This window comes from Scyliorhinus torazame, chromosome 17, assembly GCF_047496885.1.
Source record: "Scyliorhinus torazame isolate Kashiwa2021f chromosome 17, sScyTor2.1, whole genome shotgun sequence".
NCBI lineage: Eukaryota > Metazoa > Chordata > Chondrichthyes > Carcharhiniformes > Scyliorhinidae > Scyliorhinus > Scyliorhinus torazame.
The window spans coordinates 124,602,507-124,620,566 of NC_092723.1; the positions used below are offsets into that span (position 1 = coordinate 124,602,507).

At 49.8% G+C, this 18,060-nt stretch overlaps 1 long non-coding RNA gene across 1 annotated transcript in view; it reads right to left on the reverse strand.

The window, feature by feature from the left end:
* The window catches only part of LOC140393573 (uncharacterized), a 55,947-nt gene extending 46,339 nt beyond the window's left edge, over positions 1 to 9,608 (reverse strand). The window contains exon 1 of the long non-coding RNA XR_011935671.1: positions 9,559 to 9,608. This is a non-coding gene — a long non-coding RNA (uncharacterized lncRNA). The remainder of the gene's footprint in view (positions 1 to 9,558) is intronic.
* Positions 9,609 to 18,060: the final 8,452 nt, after the last annotated feature.

Genomic DNA, 18,060 nt, shown 5'->3' on the forward strand with positions numbered 1-18,060 from the left:
GTCATGGCTCTGATGTCTTGATCCAGGGTTTCTCCTACAGTCACCCTTGCAGTGTTGACTTGGGTGCCATGCAATGCGAGCAACAGCTCCTGCAACTGAAGGCTCTGGGACCCTACAATCGGCCTTGCAGTGGCAGGAATGTCACTGACAAACCCTCCTGGTATTTCTGGCTCTGCCTTTGCACCTCTAGCAGCTGAGGGAGGAACCTGTGCAGAGGCACATCAGCTGGCTAAAATCTGCCTGCTTTTTGGCGAAGATTTTAGTTTGTTTGATTCAAATTTTCCTTTTCTTTTTTAGCTTTAGCCAGAACTGATTTTAAAAATAATAATGGCTAGCCTTTTTTAAAAATCTGTTGGTTCCATAACTAAATCAAATCTTACATCTGTATTTATTTGACCTCCTCTCAAACGCTTACCTGGGCAGACAATAATGAACTGCAAACCACATGCAAGGATGAGAGGCCCAGACTGGCGGCTCAAACCTCTGTACATTGTTTCTGATTTGAAGGAATAAACGGGGTAGAAAGAGAATACAGTAATGAGGATGCTGGGAATCTGAAATGAAAAGCACTGAAATACTGCAAGCATTCACCAGGTCAGGTGGCGTCTGTGGATTGCATAGCAGAGTTCCTTTGCCATTCCTTATGGTGTCTATTACACTTCAGAGTTATAACTCAACTGTCAGTATCAATGTCATTGCTCATAGGCTCCCTGAGGACGATGGCTAAAAAATACCCGAGAAAATCATGAGAATGTTACCATGTGCAGCCTAAAGACAAAAATGCATCTCCATGTTTCGTGCCAGTCCCACAGATAGTGATCAAATAGCTAATGAATCTACCATAGCTGTTCAAAATTGACACTTGAAAGAAGAGCTGCAGCCTCTTTCTGTCAGATTATTTTATACAGTCCATGCAAAAAAAATACCCAGATCTCTACGGTATCTGTTGCTGCCATTTGTTAAATAACTCCAGTGGATGCCACATTTCACCATTCGAACGAGCCAATTTCCGTCGGTTCAAAGCCTTTCCATCGAGTAAGTGAGACCCTTGCAAAATTGTCCCAATGATGCATTGATCAGGGAGGGCCAGACGGTTGTAAACCTCTTAAATACGATTTGAAGGGGTGGCTAACATTATTTTTATGACTCTCACAAGATCACTTTGATTCGCGTTATCTGCAAGATCATCTCCGCTATCAATGGTACAAGTGATATAATGGATGGATAATGATGGTAACATCTGGACATATTAGAACTGTTACAGTTAAAACATTGCTCATTTCCTACCTCCAGGGTAGAACAAATAGCATGACTGTGATTCCCACTTCCTGTGCTCTTTTCACAAACTTACTAAGCTCAGTAGCTTTGAAATTCCCTCCCTAAATCTTTCTGCATCTCATTGCTTTTCATTGTGGCTCCTTAAAGCTAACTCTCTCTGACCAAGCTATGTCCTAATATCTCCTTAAAAGTGTGGATTTTTGTTTGATGGTGCTTCTATGAAACAACCCAGGACATTTTGTTACATTAGAGGCATGATCTAAAAGCTGTTTTGCCCATTTCTTTGAGTCAAGGCAGCTACAGGTTGACTGGAATGCTCGCAGATGCGTAAGAACGTTCCCTACATTTTAGAAGCATTACGTATTGATTGGGGTCATTTCTTGATGCAATGTGCGGTGTTGAACAGGAAAGGCAGGTCACAGCCCGAGCGAGACAGAGTGTGTGCATCTGATTTAGAGAGGAATGTGTTTCACAGTTACAGAGCATTACCAAAGTATCTGGGCAGCTATCCTCCCATTTTTGTGCTTTCAGAACCAGTATTTATTACATTGAGAGATTGCATCTCACAATTGGAGCCAGTATTACCAAATAATGCAATCAAAGCCAATTTGTTCATGTTAAAAGTTATATTATCCAGATTAATATGCATGGTCAGGGCTTTTGAGTTGATTGATGGATTTGACCATGTGTACATTCAGGCCTGGTTTCGAGCCTTGGTAATGACCTCCTTGGAGAGATTTTCTTGGGTTTGGTGCCCAAATAGCACCTGAAAAATCGACACTGTGCACAGGAAAACGTAGTTCTTGGCTTTTTCGTTCTGCACACCAAGAGCACATCAGGGGCATAACCATCTACTCCTCACACAGCTGGCACACAGGTGTCAATTCCTGAGTAGAACAGACTGATATCGTCAGGGAGGCACGGTGGCACAGTGGTTAGCACTGCTGCCCCAACAGCGCCTGGGTCCCGGGTTCAATTATGGCCTTGGGTAACTGTCTGTTTGGAGTTTATACTTTCTCCCCGTGTCTGCGTGGGTTTCCTCTGGGTGCTCCGGTTTTCTCCAACAGTCCAAAGATGTGCGGTGTAGGTGGATTGGCCATGATCAATTGCCCCTTCGTGTCAAAATGTTTAGGTGCGGTTACAGGGATAGGGCCGGTGCAGACTCGATGGGCCGAATGGCCCCCTTCTGTACTGTAGTGATTCTATAAGATCTTTTATTTTGGCTTTTTAAATTTAAAATGAAAGCTGCATATAGTGATACGGCAAGCCCTGGCAGACAGAATTGACTAGAATGATTCAACCCACACGTTATTGTGTAACTAACTCCCTCTGAGAGCATTTTGCTGCAGTCTGTTTGTTGTCGTTTTGGTCAGCAGTTTAGAGACTTCTGTGTTTTAAAACCACAAGCATGGTTCCTGTCTCCAACTTTTTGTTGACACAATGCTGTCAATATTTACATTGTTTGAAAGAAGTGCTTTTTCTATTTCTTACAGAATGCTGTCAGTCTTTTATCACACCTCAGGGTTCCCAATTCTGCTACTTGAAATGACAGCGCTGCCCTTTTACTGGCTACCCCTCCGAGATAGATTGCAAGACTGTCCAGCCAGGGGTGCTTCTGCCATCCCAAGTTTAGCACAGGAGTGAAGTTTCAACCTGCTGAATAGTGAATCTAGACCAGGGCCTGAATCTTGCAATTGGTGGGCTTGGAAGCAGAGGCGATGTGCGCTTCTGGCCACAGTTCGACCCCGACTGCAATTAATGGGCATCTGGAATGAAATGTGGATGGAGAAAGACTCAGGGCTGTGGGAGTAGGGTGGAGTTGGTGGGAAGAGTGAGGGTGTGCCTGACAGCCAAAACTCAAAAAACTTCAGTCTCCAGACATCAGTTTTTATTATATTTCACCCTGGGTATTCCACCCTGGATCGAAGTTGTAGCAGAAATGTGCTGGCCACCTAGCCACTTGGCCCATCCATCAACCATAAATGTGGATGGGCTACGTAAAATCTGGAACAATTGCCCCTTAATGGGCTTAATTGTCGTCTCAATTGTCAGTCAGCACCTTCAGACACCCATGTGTTCACCGTAATATTGCACGTGAGCAAGATGGCTTCTCGCGCAGTTTCACACGTCTTCGGGTCGGGCGTGCGCCTGTCCGATCAACACAAAATTCTGTCCCTGGTGTTGGGAGAGCAATCAATCCATCGGATAAACAGCAAGGTCGAGTCATGGACTTGATTTTTAATCTGGATTCGGAAAGCCGGTGCCCAATTAGCAGTGCCAAATTATGCCAGGAGGCGAGGACTGGCTGCTTAGCAACAAAGGCAGATGCATCCATGACAGGGCCTGATGCTGCCTCTGCCATGCAAAGGAGAGGAAACAGCACATCAGAAGGCCCACAGACTCAGCACGCTGTGATGTTGCAAGGAGTCAGACGACGTTATATTTGGGGTTTAGACACACAACATAAGCAACCAAGTCAAATCAATAGACAATTTATTGAATAACGCAGGTGAAGGCACGGAGCCAAAATCATGGTCGTAGAAACAGAAAAAGGGCTCAAGTTACCAAGGTAGGTTCTCATACAATCCGTAGTCAGAAGGTTTGCTGTGTGGTATTGGTTGCATCCCATAAAACACACAGCAAGTAATTCACACAGGAATCCAACATCCTCCTCGCTTCCGCCCTTTGTTATTGCTCAGTGATCTACTTATACAGTCTAAGGGTTTGCAGCTGAATCTTATCTCCAAGATCCGAGTTGAAGGGCACCCAGCCCCTTCTGGAATTGCTGGCGACCATCTGTGTAAGGTCTGGCTGTACTTGGTGGCCATGTTGAGTGAGGCACGGATGTGATCTAGAATGTGGAGGAGCGAGTATCGAAAATAACCCGGCCCCTTGAAACATCACAATGCATAAAACTGGCCGAATGGCCATCGGTAAGTACTGTGCAGAACCAGAGGCCTACTGGTAAAAGATTTCCACAATGAACCCAACAGCAACAAACTGTTCAGTTATGGCAGTTTATGATTTGAAAGTCAGCTTTTGATTTACTCTGATCTATCAACAAGCTCCTCAAGGAGCTTAATCGACAATTAAATCGAAGCTTGCCGGTTCAAGCGTCAGATCAAGCCCGAGGCCAGGTATAATGCACAAAAAAGTAAAAACAGCAATATTGTACTTTTTAAACTTCTCTGCAAAGGACGGCTTTCACACGTGGGGCTGGATTCTCTGATTTGGAGACTATGTCCCCGCGCCGGTGTGGGTACGGCAGGAAAACTGGTGCAAAATGGCAACCGATTCCCTGTCTTGCAGGGGGCTAGCAGGGAGGCAGCGTAGAGCACTCGGCTCTAGCTGCCGATACGGCCTGGAGAATTGCTCGGTCCGTGGCCGCGCATATCCATGGCGGCGGCCTGCAGCAGCCATGCCGTGCTTCATGGCGGATGTAGCTCGCGGACCCGGCCCACGAAATAGCTCCCCCCTTTGGCTGGCTCACGCACCCTGGACCACCCCACCACAGTGCCCCCAGCCCCGATGTCCCCCTTACCCGCGGATCGCTGTCGGGAACCCGGACGGTCAGGGCGGAGCATCGGGGGAGGGGCCTCAGGCAATGGTCTGAGGCCGTGGATACGTGGCGTACACCGCTTTTGAGCGGACGGAGCATCGCGGAAGCGGCACCGCCCCCAATTATGACTGGAATTTGGATTCCCGGCCAGTCGCCGAATGCGATTTTGGCATTGGCGACTGGAGAATGCAGCCCATGGTTTTTCTAAATCTGATGTGGCCATGTCTGATAAAGCTTCCTTTATATCAGCAAAGTTAATTTTCAAAGCTAAAAAAAATAATCTGCACAAGTGTCACAAATTCTTTTGACTGTTTTCCACTTCCCTGCTCCAGCGTGATTGCAACATATTGCACCAATGCCTGGAAACCAAAATAAAGGCATACACGTTTGAACAAACTAAAAAATATATGCAGCTCCCTCACAGAATTCAGCTGTAGCATTGCTGATAAAATTCAAGGAATGACTGGAACATGGAATGAATAATGCACAGGACCATTGTTCAGTATTGCTTGTAGACTTGAATATTTGTGGCATTAATGAGGCTTTGCCCACGACAATGTTTGATGTCCAAACCTAAATTTACAAAGATTTCCAAAAAAGTTATCTCCAGACTCAGAAGTGTGGGATTGTAACTGGACATCTCCACATCTTCGTCATTGCTGGTCACATATCTTAAAATTAATGTTAATTAGTCCACATGACTCACATCTGGTGTTGAATCAACTATTATGGAATAGTGTTTGGCATCTTTTATCTCATATTACTGAATTGGTTTCTGAGTCGCTCTGCTATTATAGTGATAAAGTTATCGTAGGTTTCGTGCTTTCAAACGTTGGCCTTCCCTGAACCACAATATTGATAACTTTTCAAATGCTCTTTGATAAGCTCATCATGTTCACTGAGATACTCAAGGCAGGCTATAAAATTACCTCTTTGAGTGGACATCCTCTTAGGAAGTCCCAAAGAAGACAGCAATTTGCTGTGGCAACAACACATCTCAGCACTTGCCTCCAATAAGAACACTCCTTTCAAACTGAGCCAGTAATGCAGAATCAGGGGCTGGATTCTCCGTTTGGGAGACTATGTGCTGACGCCGGCTTGGGAACAGTGGCATTTTACACCCGAAAAATGGCGTAAAAGCTGCACCGATCCGCCATCTGGTGGGGGGCTAGCAGGCACGCAGGGTAGAGCCCCCGGCTTTAGCTGCGGATATGGCCGGAGAATTGCTGGGTCCGTGGCCACGCATGTGCATGGCGGCGGCCTGCAGTGGCTGCGTCATGCAACATGGCGCCAGCCGTGCGCGAACCCAACCTGCCAAAAGCTGCTCCCCTTTGGCCAGGCTCGCGACCCCTGGACCACCCACCACTAGTGCCCCCCCCCATGCCCGCAGATTGACCTCCCCCCCCCCCCCCCCCCCCCCCCCCGACTGTGGCGGCGCTGGACTCAGTCTGCAGCCGCCTCGTTGGGTTCCCCCCAAAACATAGCACACACCGTCAGGAACTCGGCCCATTGGAGGAGGGCCTCAGGTGATGTCCTGAAGCCATTCTGACAGCGTGCGGCGCACTCTGCGAGGACGGCGCTGTGGAGGGGCAGGACATCGTAAATGCGGTGCCCCCGATTTTGCCGCCAACAGGGATTCTCCGGACGATCGGCTAAAGCAATTTTGGCGTAGGAGACCGGAGTATCCCACCCATTTTCTTTCAGATCATTTACATCTTTGAACGAACGCACACATCGTCTGAATACGAACTTTGGAAGTTTCATGATCAGCAATAGCTTGTTGTTCCTTGATCATTTCAGAGTCCACTTGTTCAACTTTTTCAGGCAATATGGTATCTCCGGAAATCGACAAGTCTAAGTCACCAGATAATTCACCCATACATTTTGATGAGGATGAAAGTGCAGTTTGTGCACTGTTAAATATTTCAAACTTTTGAAAGTAAAATGACAAACTTGCCTCACCTTCAATTTCCTGCGTTTTTGACTGCCAGATTGATAACGTCGCTTCATATTGCTGATGAAAACTGATTTTAATTCAATGAAGTGGCTGAAAGAGCGGGCATTTGCACAGTCAGTCCCAAATTTTCTTAACATCAAGTCAAGCTCTGCAAAAATTGGATTTAGCTTTTAACTATGAAGCTGTGATTCTGGATTTCAAACAACACGAGCTCTACTCCTCTCCTGCCCATTCCCCCTTCACAATTCACAAGCTCTCCCTCCCCTTGGGCCCCAACCCCATCAAAACTCTCTCTCCCTTCAAACTGCAACCCTGCCCTCACACACTCACCCACCCTGCGGGTCAAAAATCCTGGCTAAGCCTCCTCACACACTCTCCCCCAACACGCTCGCACTCTTTTGTGTCCCCTCACACTCTCACTCACCTCTCTTCAAGGCATCACCCTGCCTCACTCGTTGTCTCCTTGTGGCTAAGGCTTGATTCGGGGCCTCACTGTTACTGGCCTGCACTGGGTCGAATCGTAAATCCCCCCACCTCACCTCGCCTGCTCCACTCAGCGGGCTGTGGAAACTCGGTTTTGAGGGCATTCAGGACAGAGATGAATACAATGGATGGTGATAACACAGGAAAATAGAGTTCAGGTTCACAAAATCCAGCTGTGATTTTCCTCAATAACATGTGCAAGCTCATGATGCTGTGCGGCCTGTCCCCGCTCAAATTCTTCTGTTTTTACTCTGGTAATTGGGCAGAAAATGTGCGCCAAATTTCCGTCTGAATTTCAATGATGGAGTAAAGAAATTATTAAGGAGAGTCTCAGTGATAATATTCAAATATTGAATAGCACCGATAAATTCTGGGAAGAAAAGGTATTGTTTCTCTTACCTAAAATTATTATTCATTATCAATTATTTCCATTGTTCTGGAGTTGAAAGTCAAACAAATCTCTAAACAGAGGTGCATGTGCTTTTTGATGTTAAACTCACAATTAGGTGTCTGCGTCTCAGCTGCATAAAACCCGTTTGAAAACTTCATTATGTCTTCCAATGGGTGGTTTCAGTTGAACGGGGCCCTCTGCACCTGTGCAATCAGCACCCACCTTACATTTTTGCATGATATCCGACATCAATTTTCAAATAAATATGTCTCAATTTTCAAATAAATTGAATCATAGAATCTGTACAGTGCAGAAGGAAGTCATTTGGACGATCAAATCTGTACTGATCCTCCGAAAGAGCATCCCACCCCGGTCCAATCCTCCGACCTATCCCCATTTAACCTTTTGGACACTAAGGGGCAATTTAGCATGGTTAAACCACCTAATCCGCACATTTTTGGACTGTGGGAGGAAACCTAAGCAGCCACAGGGGGAGTTATAGAATCCCCTCTCATTCAAAAGGAGGCCATCCAGCCCAATGAGTCTGCACCGACCCTTCAAATGTGCAGCCTAGCAATGCCCATTCCCCCCCCCCCGATCCCCATAACCACATAATCTAACCTGCACATCCCTGGACACTGAGAGGCAATTTACCATGGCCAACGTGCAAACTCCACACTGTCACCCGAGGTGGGAATCGAACCCATATCTCTGGCGCTGTAAGTGGCAGTGCTAACCACTGTGCCGCCGTTATTCTGAAAATATTCTGAAGACAGTGGACAGAATTGGTTGTATGAAAATGATATTTATATCAGCCTATCTGCCAAAAGGCTTGCTGAGCAATGTTACACAAGCTGCATACTTCATACTTAACTGACCTTGCTGTAGATTTAAATTGAAACAATATATAAAGCAACAGACACAGCAACAAAGTGAACTCAGTAGCCACATTTGAAATCATCAAAATTACAGCAATGAGTGATTTAAGTGCGTATGTTGTGCACAGGGGACAGCAGAAGAGACAAAGGGGGGCATTCAGCCAGTTCCAATTCCCTCTATACCCTCATTTACCATCCTCAATTATTTATCTAACTCTCCTAAAATCCTATTTATAAAACCTACGGTCCCAACTGCGTATTGTGACAACTTTATCCATCTGTCTGCTCACTTGTTCAGATTTCCCAGTCTGAGCTGTTATCTGCTCCTTTAGTTTAGAGGTTTTGTTTCACATTCAGTGCACGTGTCCTTCCCTCCTTCACAAAACGTATCATCACATATTTCTCTGTATCAAATCTATCTCTCCACTCTTGAGGTTGTCTTCAATCCTTTTCACTGTTAACCATGGCCAGCATTTTATGTTCCCACCCAGCCCGGGTGAGTTTGAAACAGGACGGGAATGTAAAATTACGTGTTTTTTATTTCTGTGCCCTCAGTAAGACTTGATGTTGTCCCACTGTACTCACATCCATGTCTATTGTAATAGCAAAGATACCATAGTCCCAGGTGACTCAAGCTGTTTTCCTCTTTGAGGGGGAAGAGGTGACTGGTGGTGATGTAACCTGAGAATCACCGCACCTCAGGTGAGGGATGCGGTTGAGAAGATGGGCCTTCATGAATAACCTCAGCCGGTATGGGAAATGAACCCGCGCTGTTGACCTTGCTCTGCATCACAAACCAGCTGTCTAGCCCACTGATCTAAACCTGTCCCATGAATATAATGTTGAGGTGAAGGATGACTTCAGCGCCATTGTTTATCCATTTCCCAACCTTTAACCTACAATCCAAGGAGTGAATTTGCCCAGTTCATAGAAAGGTGGGGTAGGATTACTCATATCCAAATTCTCCCTATGGTACATGAGAATATAAGCAGGACTCTGCATGCACACCTACCCTGAATGCCAGCCATGCCTTTCTTGCTGAGCCAAAGGGTTGGATGTTCAAGGAGGGTGGTTTCTTACAGGGGGGCTCACCGATTTCCGAAGTGTGTGTCGTGACATCGCGTTCAGCTCATCAAAATTACATTCCAAGGCTTTTCTGAGGAGATTAAAACAAATGTTTAGTTTACACCAGTCCCGACAGACTAAAATATGCCTCCGTTGAAGTAACAACAAAACAAAACTTGTCACACAGTCTTGGGGAACCAACAGAAAAGAGAATTAACTTAACGTGCCTTGTATTTTTGGCTTGAAATCAAAGGTGTGGTGCAACTTGATGATACTGAGTCAGAGCAAAGGTTGCGTGTACTACTCTGGGCTTAATAATTGCAATGTCTTTTTCTTCACAACACTCCCACTTTAGAGAGAGGAACTTAATTTGAGAATTATTGTCAGGGTACAACAGTTCCCTGCGGCGATATACCTTGAAAATGGTGTTCCCATTTTATGTGAAAAATATTGGCTATTGTAAAGCATTCCATGTTCCAAAATGCCCTGTAACGATCTCCCAACCAAGGACACATGCAGCAACTGCTAACAGAATGACAACTCAGAGGCTGGAAATAAAAAAAATGTAACTGCCATAATAATCTTTTTAAAAAATATATGTTTATTAAGAATTTTTCAACAAAATTTTCAACCATACAAACCCCCCCCGTAACAAAAAGAAAAGAAAAGTCGCATAGCAAGACATAAACATATCAATTCAACATAGTACAGAACTTTGTACATTGGATTCCTCCCGCACGTATCGACTTTCCCAAACGTTTATGTATTTTCTTGCTCAAGTGCCCCTAGGAAAAAAAACCTTCCCCGTCCACCCTTCTTCCCCCCCCGAAAGAGATATCCCCCCCCTCCCCTCCCCCACTGGGTTGCTGCTGCTACTGACCAAACTTCATCTAATGCTCCGCGAGATAGTCTAGGAACGGTTGCCACCGTCTGTAGAAGCCCTGCACAGACACTCTCAAGGCAAACTTTATCTTCTCCAACTTGATAAACCCTGCCATGTCATTTATCCAGGCTTCCACACTGGGGGGCTTCGCATCTTTCCACACTAACAAGGTCCTCCGCCGGGCTACCAGGGACGCAAAGGCCAGAATGCCGGCCTCTTTCGCCTCCTGCACTCCCGGCTCGTCCGCCACTCCAAATAGTGCTATCCCCCAACTTGGCTTAACCTGGACTTTCACCACCTTAGATATAGTTCTCGCAACACCCCTCCAGAACCCATCCAGTGCCGGGCACGACCAGAACATATGGGCGTGGTTCACCGGGCTTCCTGAGCACCTCCCACATCTGTCCTCCACCCCAAAGTACCTACTCAGCCTTGTCCCTGTCATATGCGCTCTGTGAATCACCTTAAACCGTATCAGGCTAAGCCTGGCACACGAGGAAGAGGAATTAACCCTACTTAGCACATCAGCCCACAGACCCTCTTCAATCTCCTCCCCCAGCTCCTCCTCCCATTTACCCTTCAGCTCCTCTACCAAAGCCTCCCCCTCTTCTTTCATCTCCTGGTATATCGCCGACACCTTGCCCTCTCTGACCCATACACCCAAAATCACCCTGTCTTGAATCCCCTGTGCCGGGAGCAACGGGAATTCCCTCACCTGTCGCCTCACAAACGCCCTCACTTGCATGTACCTGAAAGCAAATCCCGGGGGTAGCCCAAACTTCTCCTCCAGCGCCCCTAGGCTCGCAAACGTCCCATCAATTAACAGGTCCCCCATTCTTCTAATCCCTGCCCGATGCCAGCTCTGAAACCCCCCGTCCATCCTTCCTGGGACAAACCGATGGCTACCCCTGATCGGGGACCACACCGAGGCTTTTCCCCAGGGTAGAGGGGTCAATTACTAGGGGGCATAGGTTTAAGGTGAGAGGGGCAAAGTTTAGAGTAGATGTACGAGGCAAGTTTTTTACGCAGAGGGTAGTGGGTGCCTGGAACTCACTACCGGAGGAGGTAGTGGAGGCAGGGACGATAGGGACATTTAAGGGGCATCTTGACAAATATATGAATAGGATGGGAATAGAAGGATACGGACCCAGGAAGTGTAGAAGATTGTAGTTTAGTCGGGCAGTATGGTCGGCACGGGCTTGGAGGGCCGAAGGGCCTGTTCCTGTGCTGTACATTTCTTTGTTCTTGTTCTTTGAGGCTCCCATCGCACCCCTGTGTCGTCTCCACTGGCCCCAGATCTTTAGCGTTGCCGCCACCACCGGACTCGTGGTATACTTTGTCAGCGAGAGCGGCAGCGGTGCCGTCACCAGAGCCCCCAGGCTCGTTCCTTTGCAGGACGCCATCTCCAACCTCTTCCATGCCGCCCCCTCTCCCTCCATCACCCATTTACGGATCATCGCCACATTGGCTGCCCAATAGTAGCCACCCAGATTCAGCAACGCCAGCACTCCTCTGTACTACCCTCCAGAAACCCCCTCCTTACCCTCGGGGTCTTATTCGCCCACACAAAACCCATAATGCTCCTGCCTACCCTCTTAAAAAAGGCCTTGGTGATCACAATTGGAAGGCACTGGAACACAAAACGAAACCTCGGGAGGACCACCATTTTAATCGACTGCACTCTGCCTGCTAGCGAGAGCGGCAACATGTCCCATCATTTGAAGTCCTCCTCCGTCTGCTCCACCAGCCTCGTCAAATTAAGTTTATGCAGGGCCCCCCAACTCCTAGCTATTTGGACCCCCAAGTACCGAAAGCTCCTTTCCGCCCTCCTCAACGGCAGATCGTCTATCCCTCTTCCCTGGTCCCCTGGATGCACCACGAAGAGCTCACTTTTCCCTACATTGAGCTTATAGCCCGAAAAGTCCCCAAACAACTTAGAATCTGCATGACCTCCACCATCCCCTCCACTGGATCCGCCACATACAGCAACAGGTCGTCTGCGTACAGCGATACTCGATGCTCCTCTCCCCTTCGGACCACCCCCCTCCATTTCCTGGACTCCCTTAATGCCATGGCCAAAGGTTCAATTGCTGATGCAAACAACAGGGGGGACAGGGGGCACCCCTGCCTCGTCCCTCGATACAGGCGAAAATACTCCGACCTCCGCCGATTCGTAACCACACTCGCCACCGGGGCTCTATATAGGAGCTTAACCCAGCTAATAAACCCTCCCCCGAACCCAAACCTCCGCAACACTTCCCAGAGATACTCCCACTCTACTCGGTCAAAGGCCTTCTCCGCGTCCATAGCCGCCACTATCTCCGCCTCTCCCTCCACCGATGGCATCATTATCACGTTTAGGAGCTTCTGCACATTGGTGTTTAGCTGCCTGCCCTTTACAAATCCCGTCTGGTCCTCGTGAATCACCCCAGGGACACAGTCCTCGATCCTCGTAGCCAGCACTTTTGCCAGCAACTTAGCATCCACGTTGAGGAGCGAGATCGGCCTGTACGACCCACATTGCAGTGGGTCCTTATCCCGCTTCAGGAACAAAGAGATCATCGCCTCAGACATTGTCGGGGGCAGGGTCCCCCCCTCCCTAGCCTCATTGAAAGTCCTCACCAGCAACGGGGCTAACAGGTCTACGTACTTCCTATAGAACTCAACCGGGAACCCATCCGGTCACGGGGCCGTCCCTGCCTGCATGCTCCCCAGTCCTTTAGTCAGCTCCTCCAACCCAATTGGCGCCCCCAAACCAGCCACCTCCTGCTCTTCCACCCTCGGGAACCTCAGTTGGTCCAAGGATCGTCGCATCCCCTCTTCCCCCGCTGGGGGCTGGGATCTGTACAGCTGCTCATAGAAGGCCTTGAATGCCTCATTTACTTTCACCGCACTCCGCACCGTAGTTCCCCTTCCATCCTTGACTCCACCTATCTCCCTCGCTGCCATCCTCTTACGGAGCTGGTGTGCCAGCATCCAGCTCGCCTTCTCCCCATACTCATACGTCGCCCCCTGTGCTTTCCTCCACTGTGCCTCTGCCTTCCCTGTGGTCAACAGGTCAAACTCCGTCTGGGGATTTTGCCTCTCCCTGAGTAGTCCCTCTTCAGGGGCTTCTGCATATCTCCTGTCTACTCTTAAAATCTCCCCCACTAACCTCTCCCTTTCCCTGCCCTCTCTCTTCTCCCTATGAGCCCTGATGGAGATTAACTCTCCCCTGACCACCGCCTTCCGCGCCTCCCATACAACCCCCACCTGCACCTCCCCGTTGTCGTTGGCCTCCAAATACCTTTCAATGCACCCCCGCACCCTCCCGCATACCTCCTCATCTGCCAGCAGTCCCAAACCAACCGCCACAACGAGCGTTGGTCCCTCTCCTCTCCCAACTCCAGTTCCACCCAGTGCGGGGCGTGGTCTGAAATGGCTATGGCCGAATACTCCGTTCACTCCACGTTCGGGATCAGCGCCCTGCCCAGAACAAAAAAATCTATCCGGGAGTAGGCTTTGTGCACGTGGGAGAAAAAATAAAATTCTCTGGCCAGAGGCCTGGCAAATCTCCACGGATCCACTCCCCCCATCTGGTCCATAAACCCCCTAAGCACCTTGACCGCAGCCGGCCTCTTTCCGGTCCTAGATCTGGAGCGATCCAGTGCTGGGTCCAACACCGTGTTGAAATCCCCACCCATTATCAAGCTTCCTACCTCCAGGTCCGGAATGTGCCCCAACATACGCTTCATGAATCCAGCATCGTCCCAGTTTGGGGCGTATACATTTACCAATACAACCCACGTCCCCTGCAACCTACCGCTCACCATCACGTATCGACCTCCATTGTCCACTACTATGTTCTTGGCCTCAAATGACACCCTCTTCCCCACCAGTATTGCCACCCCTCTATTCTTCGCATTCAGCCCCGAATGGGGTTGTCCTACCCATCCCTTTCTTAACCTGACCTGGTTTGCCACCTTCAGATGTGTCTCCTGAATCATGACCACGTCTGCCTTCAGTCCCTTTAAGTGCGCGAACACTCGGGCCCTCTTAACCGGCCCATTTAGGCCCCTCACATTCCACGTTATCAGCCGGATTGGGGGGCTTCCCACCCCCCCTGCCGACTAGCCATCTCCTGTTTTAGGCCAGTCCCGTGCCCGCGCCTCCCGCACCCTCCAGTCCCCCAGTCGGGGAACCCCCGCCCCAACCACCTCTTCTGTTTTCAGTCCCCCCTGGGCCAATGCAGCAGCAACCCTATTTCCCCCCCCCCCCCCCCCTCCGCTAGATCCAGATCTAGCTCTTTTGCTCTCCCCATAATACTTCCGTAAGTCTGCTGACCCCGGCTTCCCCCGCCTTCCCATTGAACCCCCCCCCGGTGTGGAAATCCCCCCTCCTCCTTGCGCTCCTCCATCTCCTCCCCCCCCCACCCCGCCCTTCCCTAACGCGGGAAAATGCCCGCGCTTTCCTGAGCCAGCCCCGCCCCCTGTGGCGCAGCTCCTGTTGCGGCCTTATCCCAATTCCCCCATCCCCGGGTCTCACCTCCCTCCAGCACCGGCGCCCACATTCCCCACAGTCTCCCCATCAAATCTCTTCTCCCATCCCCATCCATCGTCCCACCCGTGAAACATTCTTTACACATATTTACAACCCTGTATACATTCGGCATCTTCCCCACAACCACAGAACCTCAGTTTGAGACCAATTTTTCTGTTTAGATAAAGGTCCAAGCCTCTTCTGGCATTTCAAAATAGTGGTGTCGATCCTGAAATGTGACCCAGAGTCGCGCTGGCTGCAGCATTCCGGATCTCACCCTCTTCCTATGCAGCACCGCCTTGGCCCGATTGAAACCAACTCTCCTCTTTGCCACCTCCGCGCTCCAGTCCTGGTAGACTCGGATCACTGCATTCTCCCATCTACTGCTCCGCTCTTTCTTGGCCCATCTCAGGACACACTCTCTGCCCGCGAAACGATGGAACCTCACCACTATCGCCCTCGGCGGCTCGCCGGCCTTGGGTCTCCTCGCCAGGACCCGGTGAGCCCCTTCTAGCTCCAGGGGGCTCGGAGAGGCCTCCGCACCCAGGAGCGAATGGAGCATCATGCTCACATACGCCCCGGCATCGGCCCCCTCTACCCCTTCAGGGAGACCCAGAATCCGGAGATTCTTCCTCCTCGACCTGTTTCCAGGTCCTCGAATCTTGCGGCCCACCTCTTGTGCAGCGCCTCGTGCGCCTCCATCTTCACCGCCAGGCCCAAGATTCCGTCCTCGTTCTCGGTGGTTTTGTCCCTCACCTCTCGGAGCTCTACCTCCTGGGCTTTCTGGGTCTCCTTCAGCCCCTCGATCGCCGTCAGCATTGGCGCCAGCACCTCCTTTTTAAGCTCCTCCACGCAGCGCCTGAGAAACTCCTGCTGATCGGGCCCCCATGCTGCTCGATCTCCGCCCTCCGCAACCTTATTTTCTCCCATTGTTTCTGCCGCTGCTCCAAAGCCACTTTTTCCCCCGCTCCACTTCTGGTCCCCTCCATACACGACGGAAGGCGGACCTTTCTCTCACCTTCCCACACGGGAATTGGTCGAAAAATTTCCATTGGGGCTCCTCTGGAGAGCCCAAATGTCCGTTCTAGCGGGAGACGCCGAAATGTGCGGCTTAGCTCCGCATCGCCGCAACCGGAAGTCCACTGCCATAATAATCTTAATGTGGAAAGGTGCAACTGCATTGAAAAATAAATTTCTCTTGTATTTAGTCTCCAGAGGCCCAGAAGCTGAATCGAAGTTCATGTCATCAATTAATAACCTCTGAGGCTTTTATCAGACTGTGAGTTTGCATGGACCTGGTCACCTATGATCTGCAGAATGCACTGCAACAACCAACCTTCTTCCTTCGAACCCAAGAGGGACAAGAATCCCAATCCTACCAACTTCCCCTCCAAGACAGACATCGGGCTGGATTCTCCGGTGGGCGATGCTGAAATTGCGTTCGGTGATCGGCCGGAGAATCAAAGTTCCCGACCGAATTGGGGGCCGGGCCGTACGCCGCGCGACGTATCGACGGCCTCAGGACATTAGGCCCGTCCCCGATCGGCCAAGTTCCCAACGGCGTCGGTCGCGCGTGGTCTCATCTGTCGGGAACTCGGCGTGGTGGCTGCAGACTCACCAGTGCCGCCAAAGTTCAAGGAGGGCCAATCTGCAGGCAGTGGGGGACTTTATCAGGGGTTGGGGGCACTGTGAGGGGGTGGTCCGGGGAGGGCGAGCCGGCCGAAGGTGGGGATTATTTTGCGGGCCGGGTCCGCGAGTGGCCGGCACCATGTTGCACAGCGCAGCCGCTGCAGGACGCCGCTGTGCATATGCACGGCCACGGACCCGGCCATTCTCCGGGCTGTATTGCCAGCTAGAGCCGGGTGCTCTACGCTGCCGGCATGCTAGCTCACGGCCAAACGGAGGATCGGTGGCTGTTTTACGACATTGTTTTTGTCGTAAAACGCCACCGTTCCCACACCGGCGTGAGGACATAGCCTCAGAATCGGTGAATCCAGCCCATTGTCTTGATTTGGGCAGATATTGTTGTGCTCTTCATCGCTGGGTCACCAACCAGTATGCGTTACTCAGCAGGCGCTTGTCGGAGGAGAGGACAAGGAGAAGGCCGAGCATGTCATCAGGACAGCTGGGCATGTTATAAAGATACCTCACCTGTGTCACCCATGTCCTGAGAATGCATGAAGAAATCAAATCCAGAAATGGCTTTTTAAGCATTAACTTTCACAAAGTTATGCAATCAAAGAATTAACAGTTACAGTAATCTGCCGATGCTAAAAATGGAAGATGCTGGAATGCACTCAGCAGGTCTGTCAGTATCTATCAAGAGCAAAACAGAAGTAAAGATGTAACAAGGTTCAAGCAAGAACAGAGGCAGAGAAAGTAAGTGGGGGTGAACTAAATGGTGGGTGGGACTTGAATCAAGGATTCCTGTCTCCATTCCTGGCATAAGTAATTTTCACCAGCATGGGATAACGATGCTGTCATAATATACATCTATGTATATAATGGAGTGCAGACCGGCAGTGATTGACACACAGGATGACCAGTAAGCACACAGAACACAGCAGCCAATCACCAGACAGGACACGACCACTATAAAGCCAAAGGGCACCAACTTTCCCGCTCTCTTGGGTCCCAGCCTCTGAGACAGTCAGAGTTAGTGAGCTGGCCAGTGCAAACACCATGTGGTAGCTAGTAAGTCTGGTTAGGCTAGTATCAGGTCTCCAGTCAAATCAGCATAGTGTCAACCCACAGTTGAACATGTATTATAGTTTAGATGTTAAATAAAATCGTGTTGCATCTTATCAAGTGTTGGAGGTCTGTCTCTCGCTACACTGCATCAAGTGCAGTCCACATCGACCCAGCCTACCCAACACATCATGGTACCAGTGAGTGATGCTGAAAATTGACGGACCTACCTTGAGTGAACCAGCGTCGACCAGCAAACAGCCATCCGGTGACATGGAAAACGTCCGCCCTCCTCCGCAGCTCCGCATTGCCGGCAACCTCGGTGCAAATTGGAAGATCTTCAAACAAAAGTTCCAACTC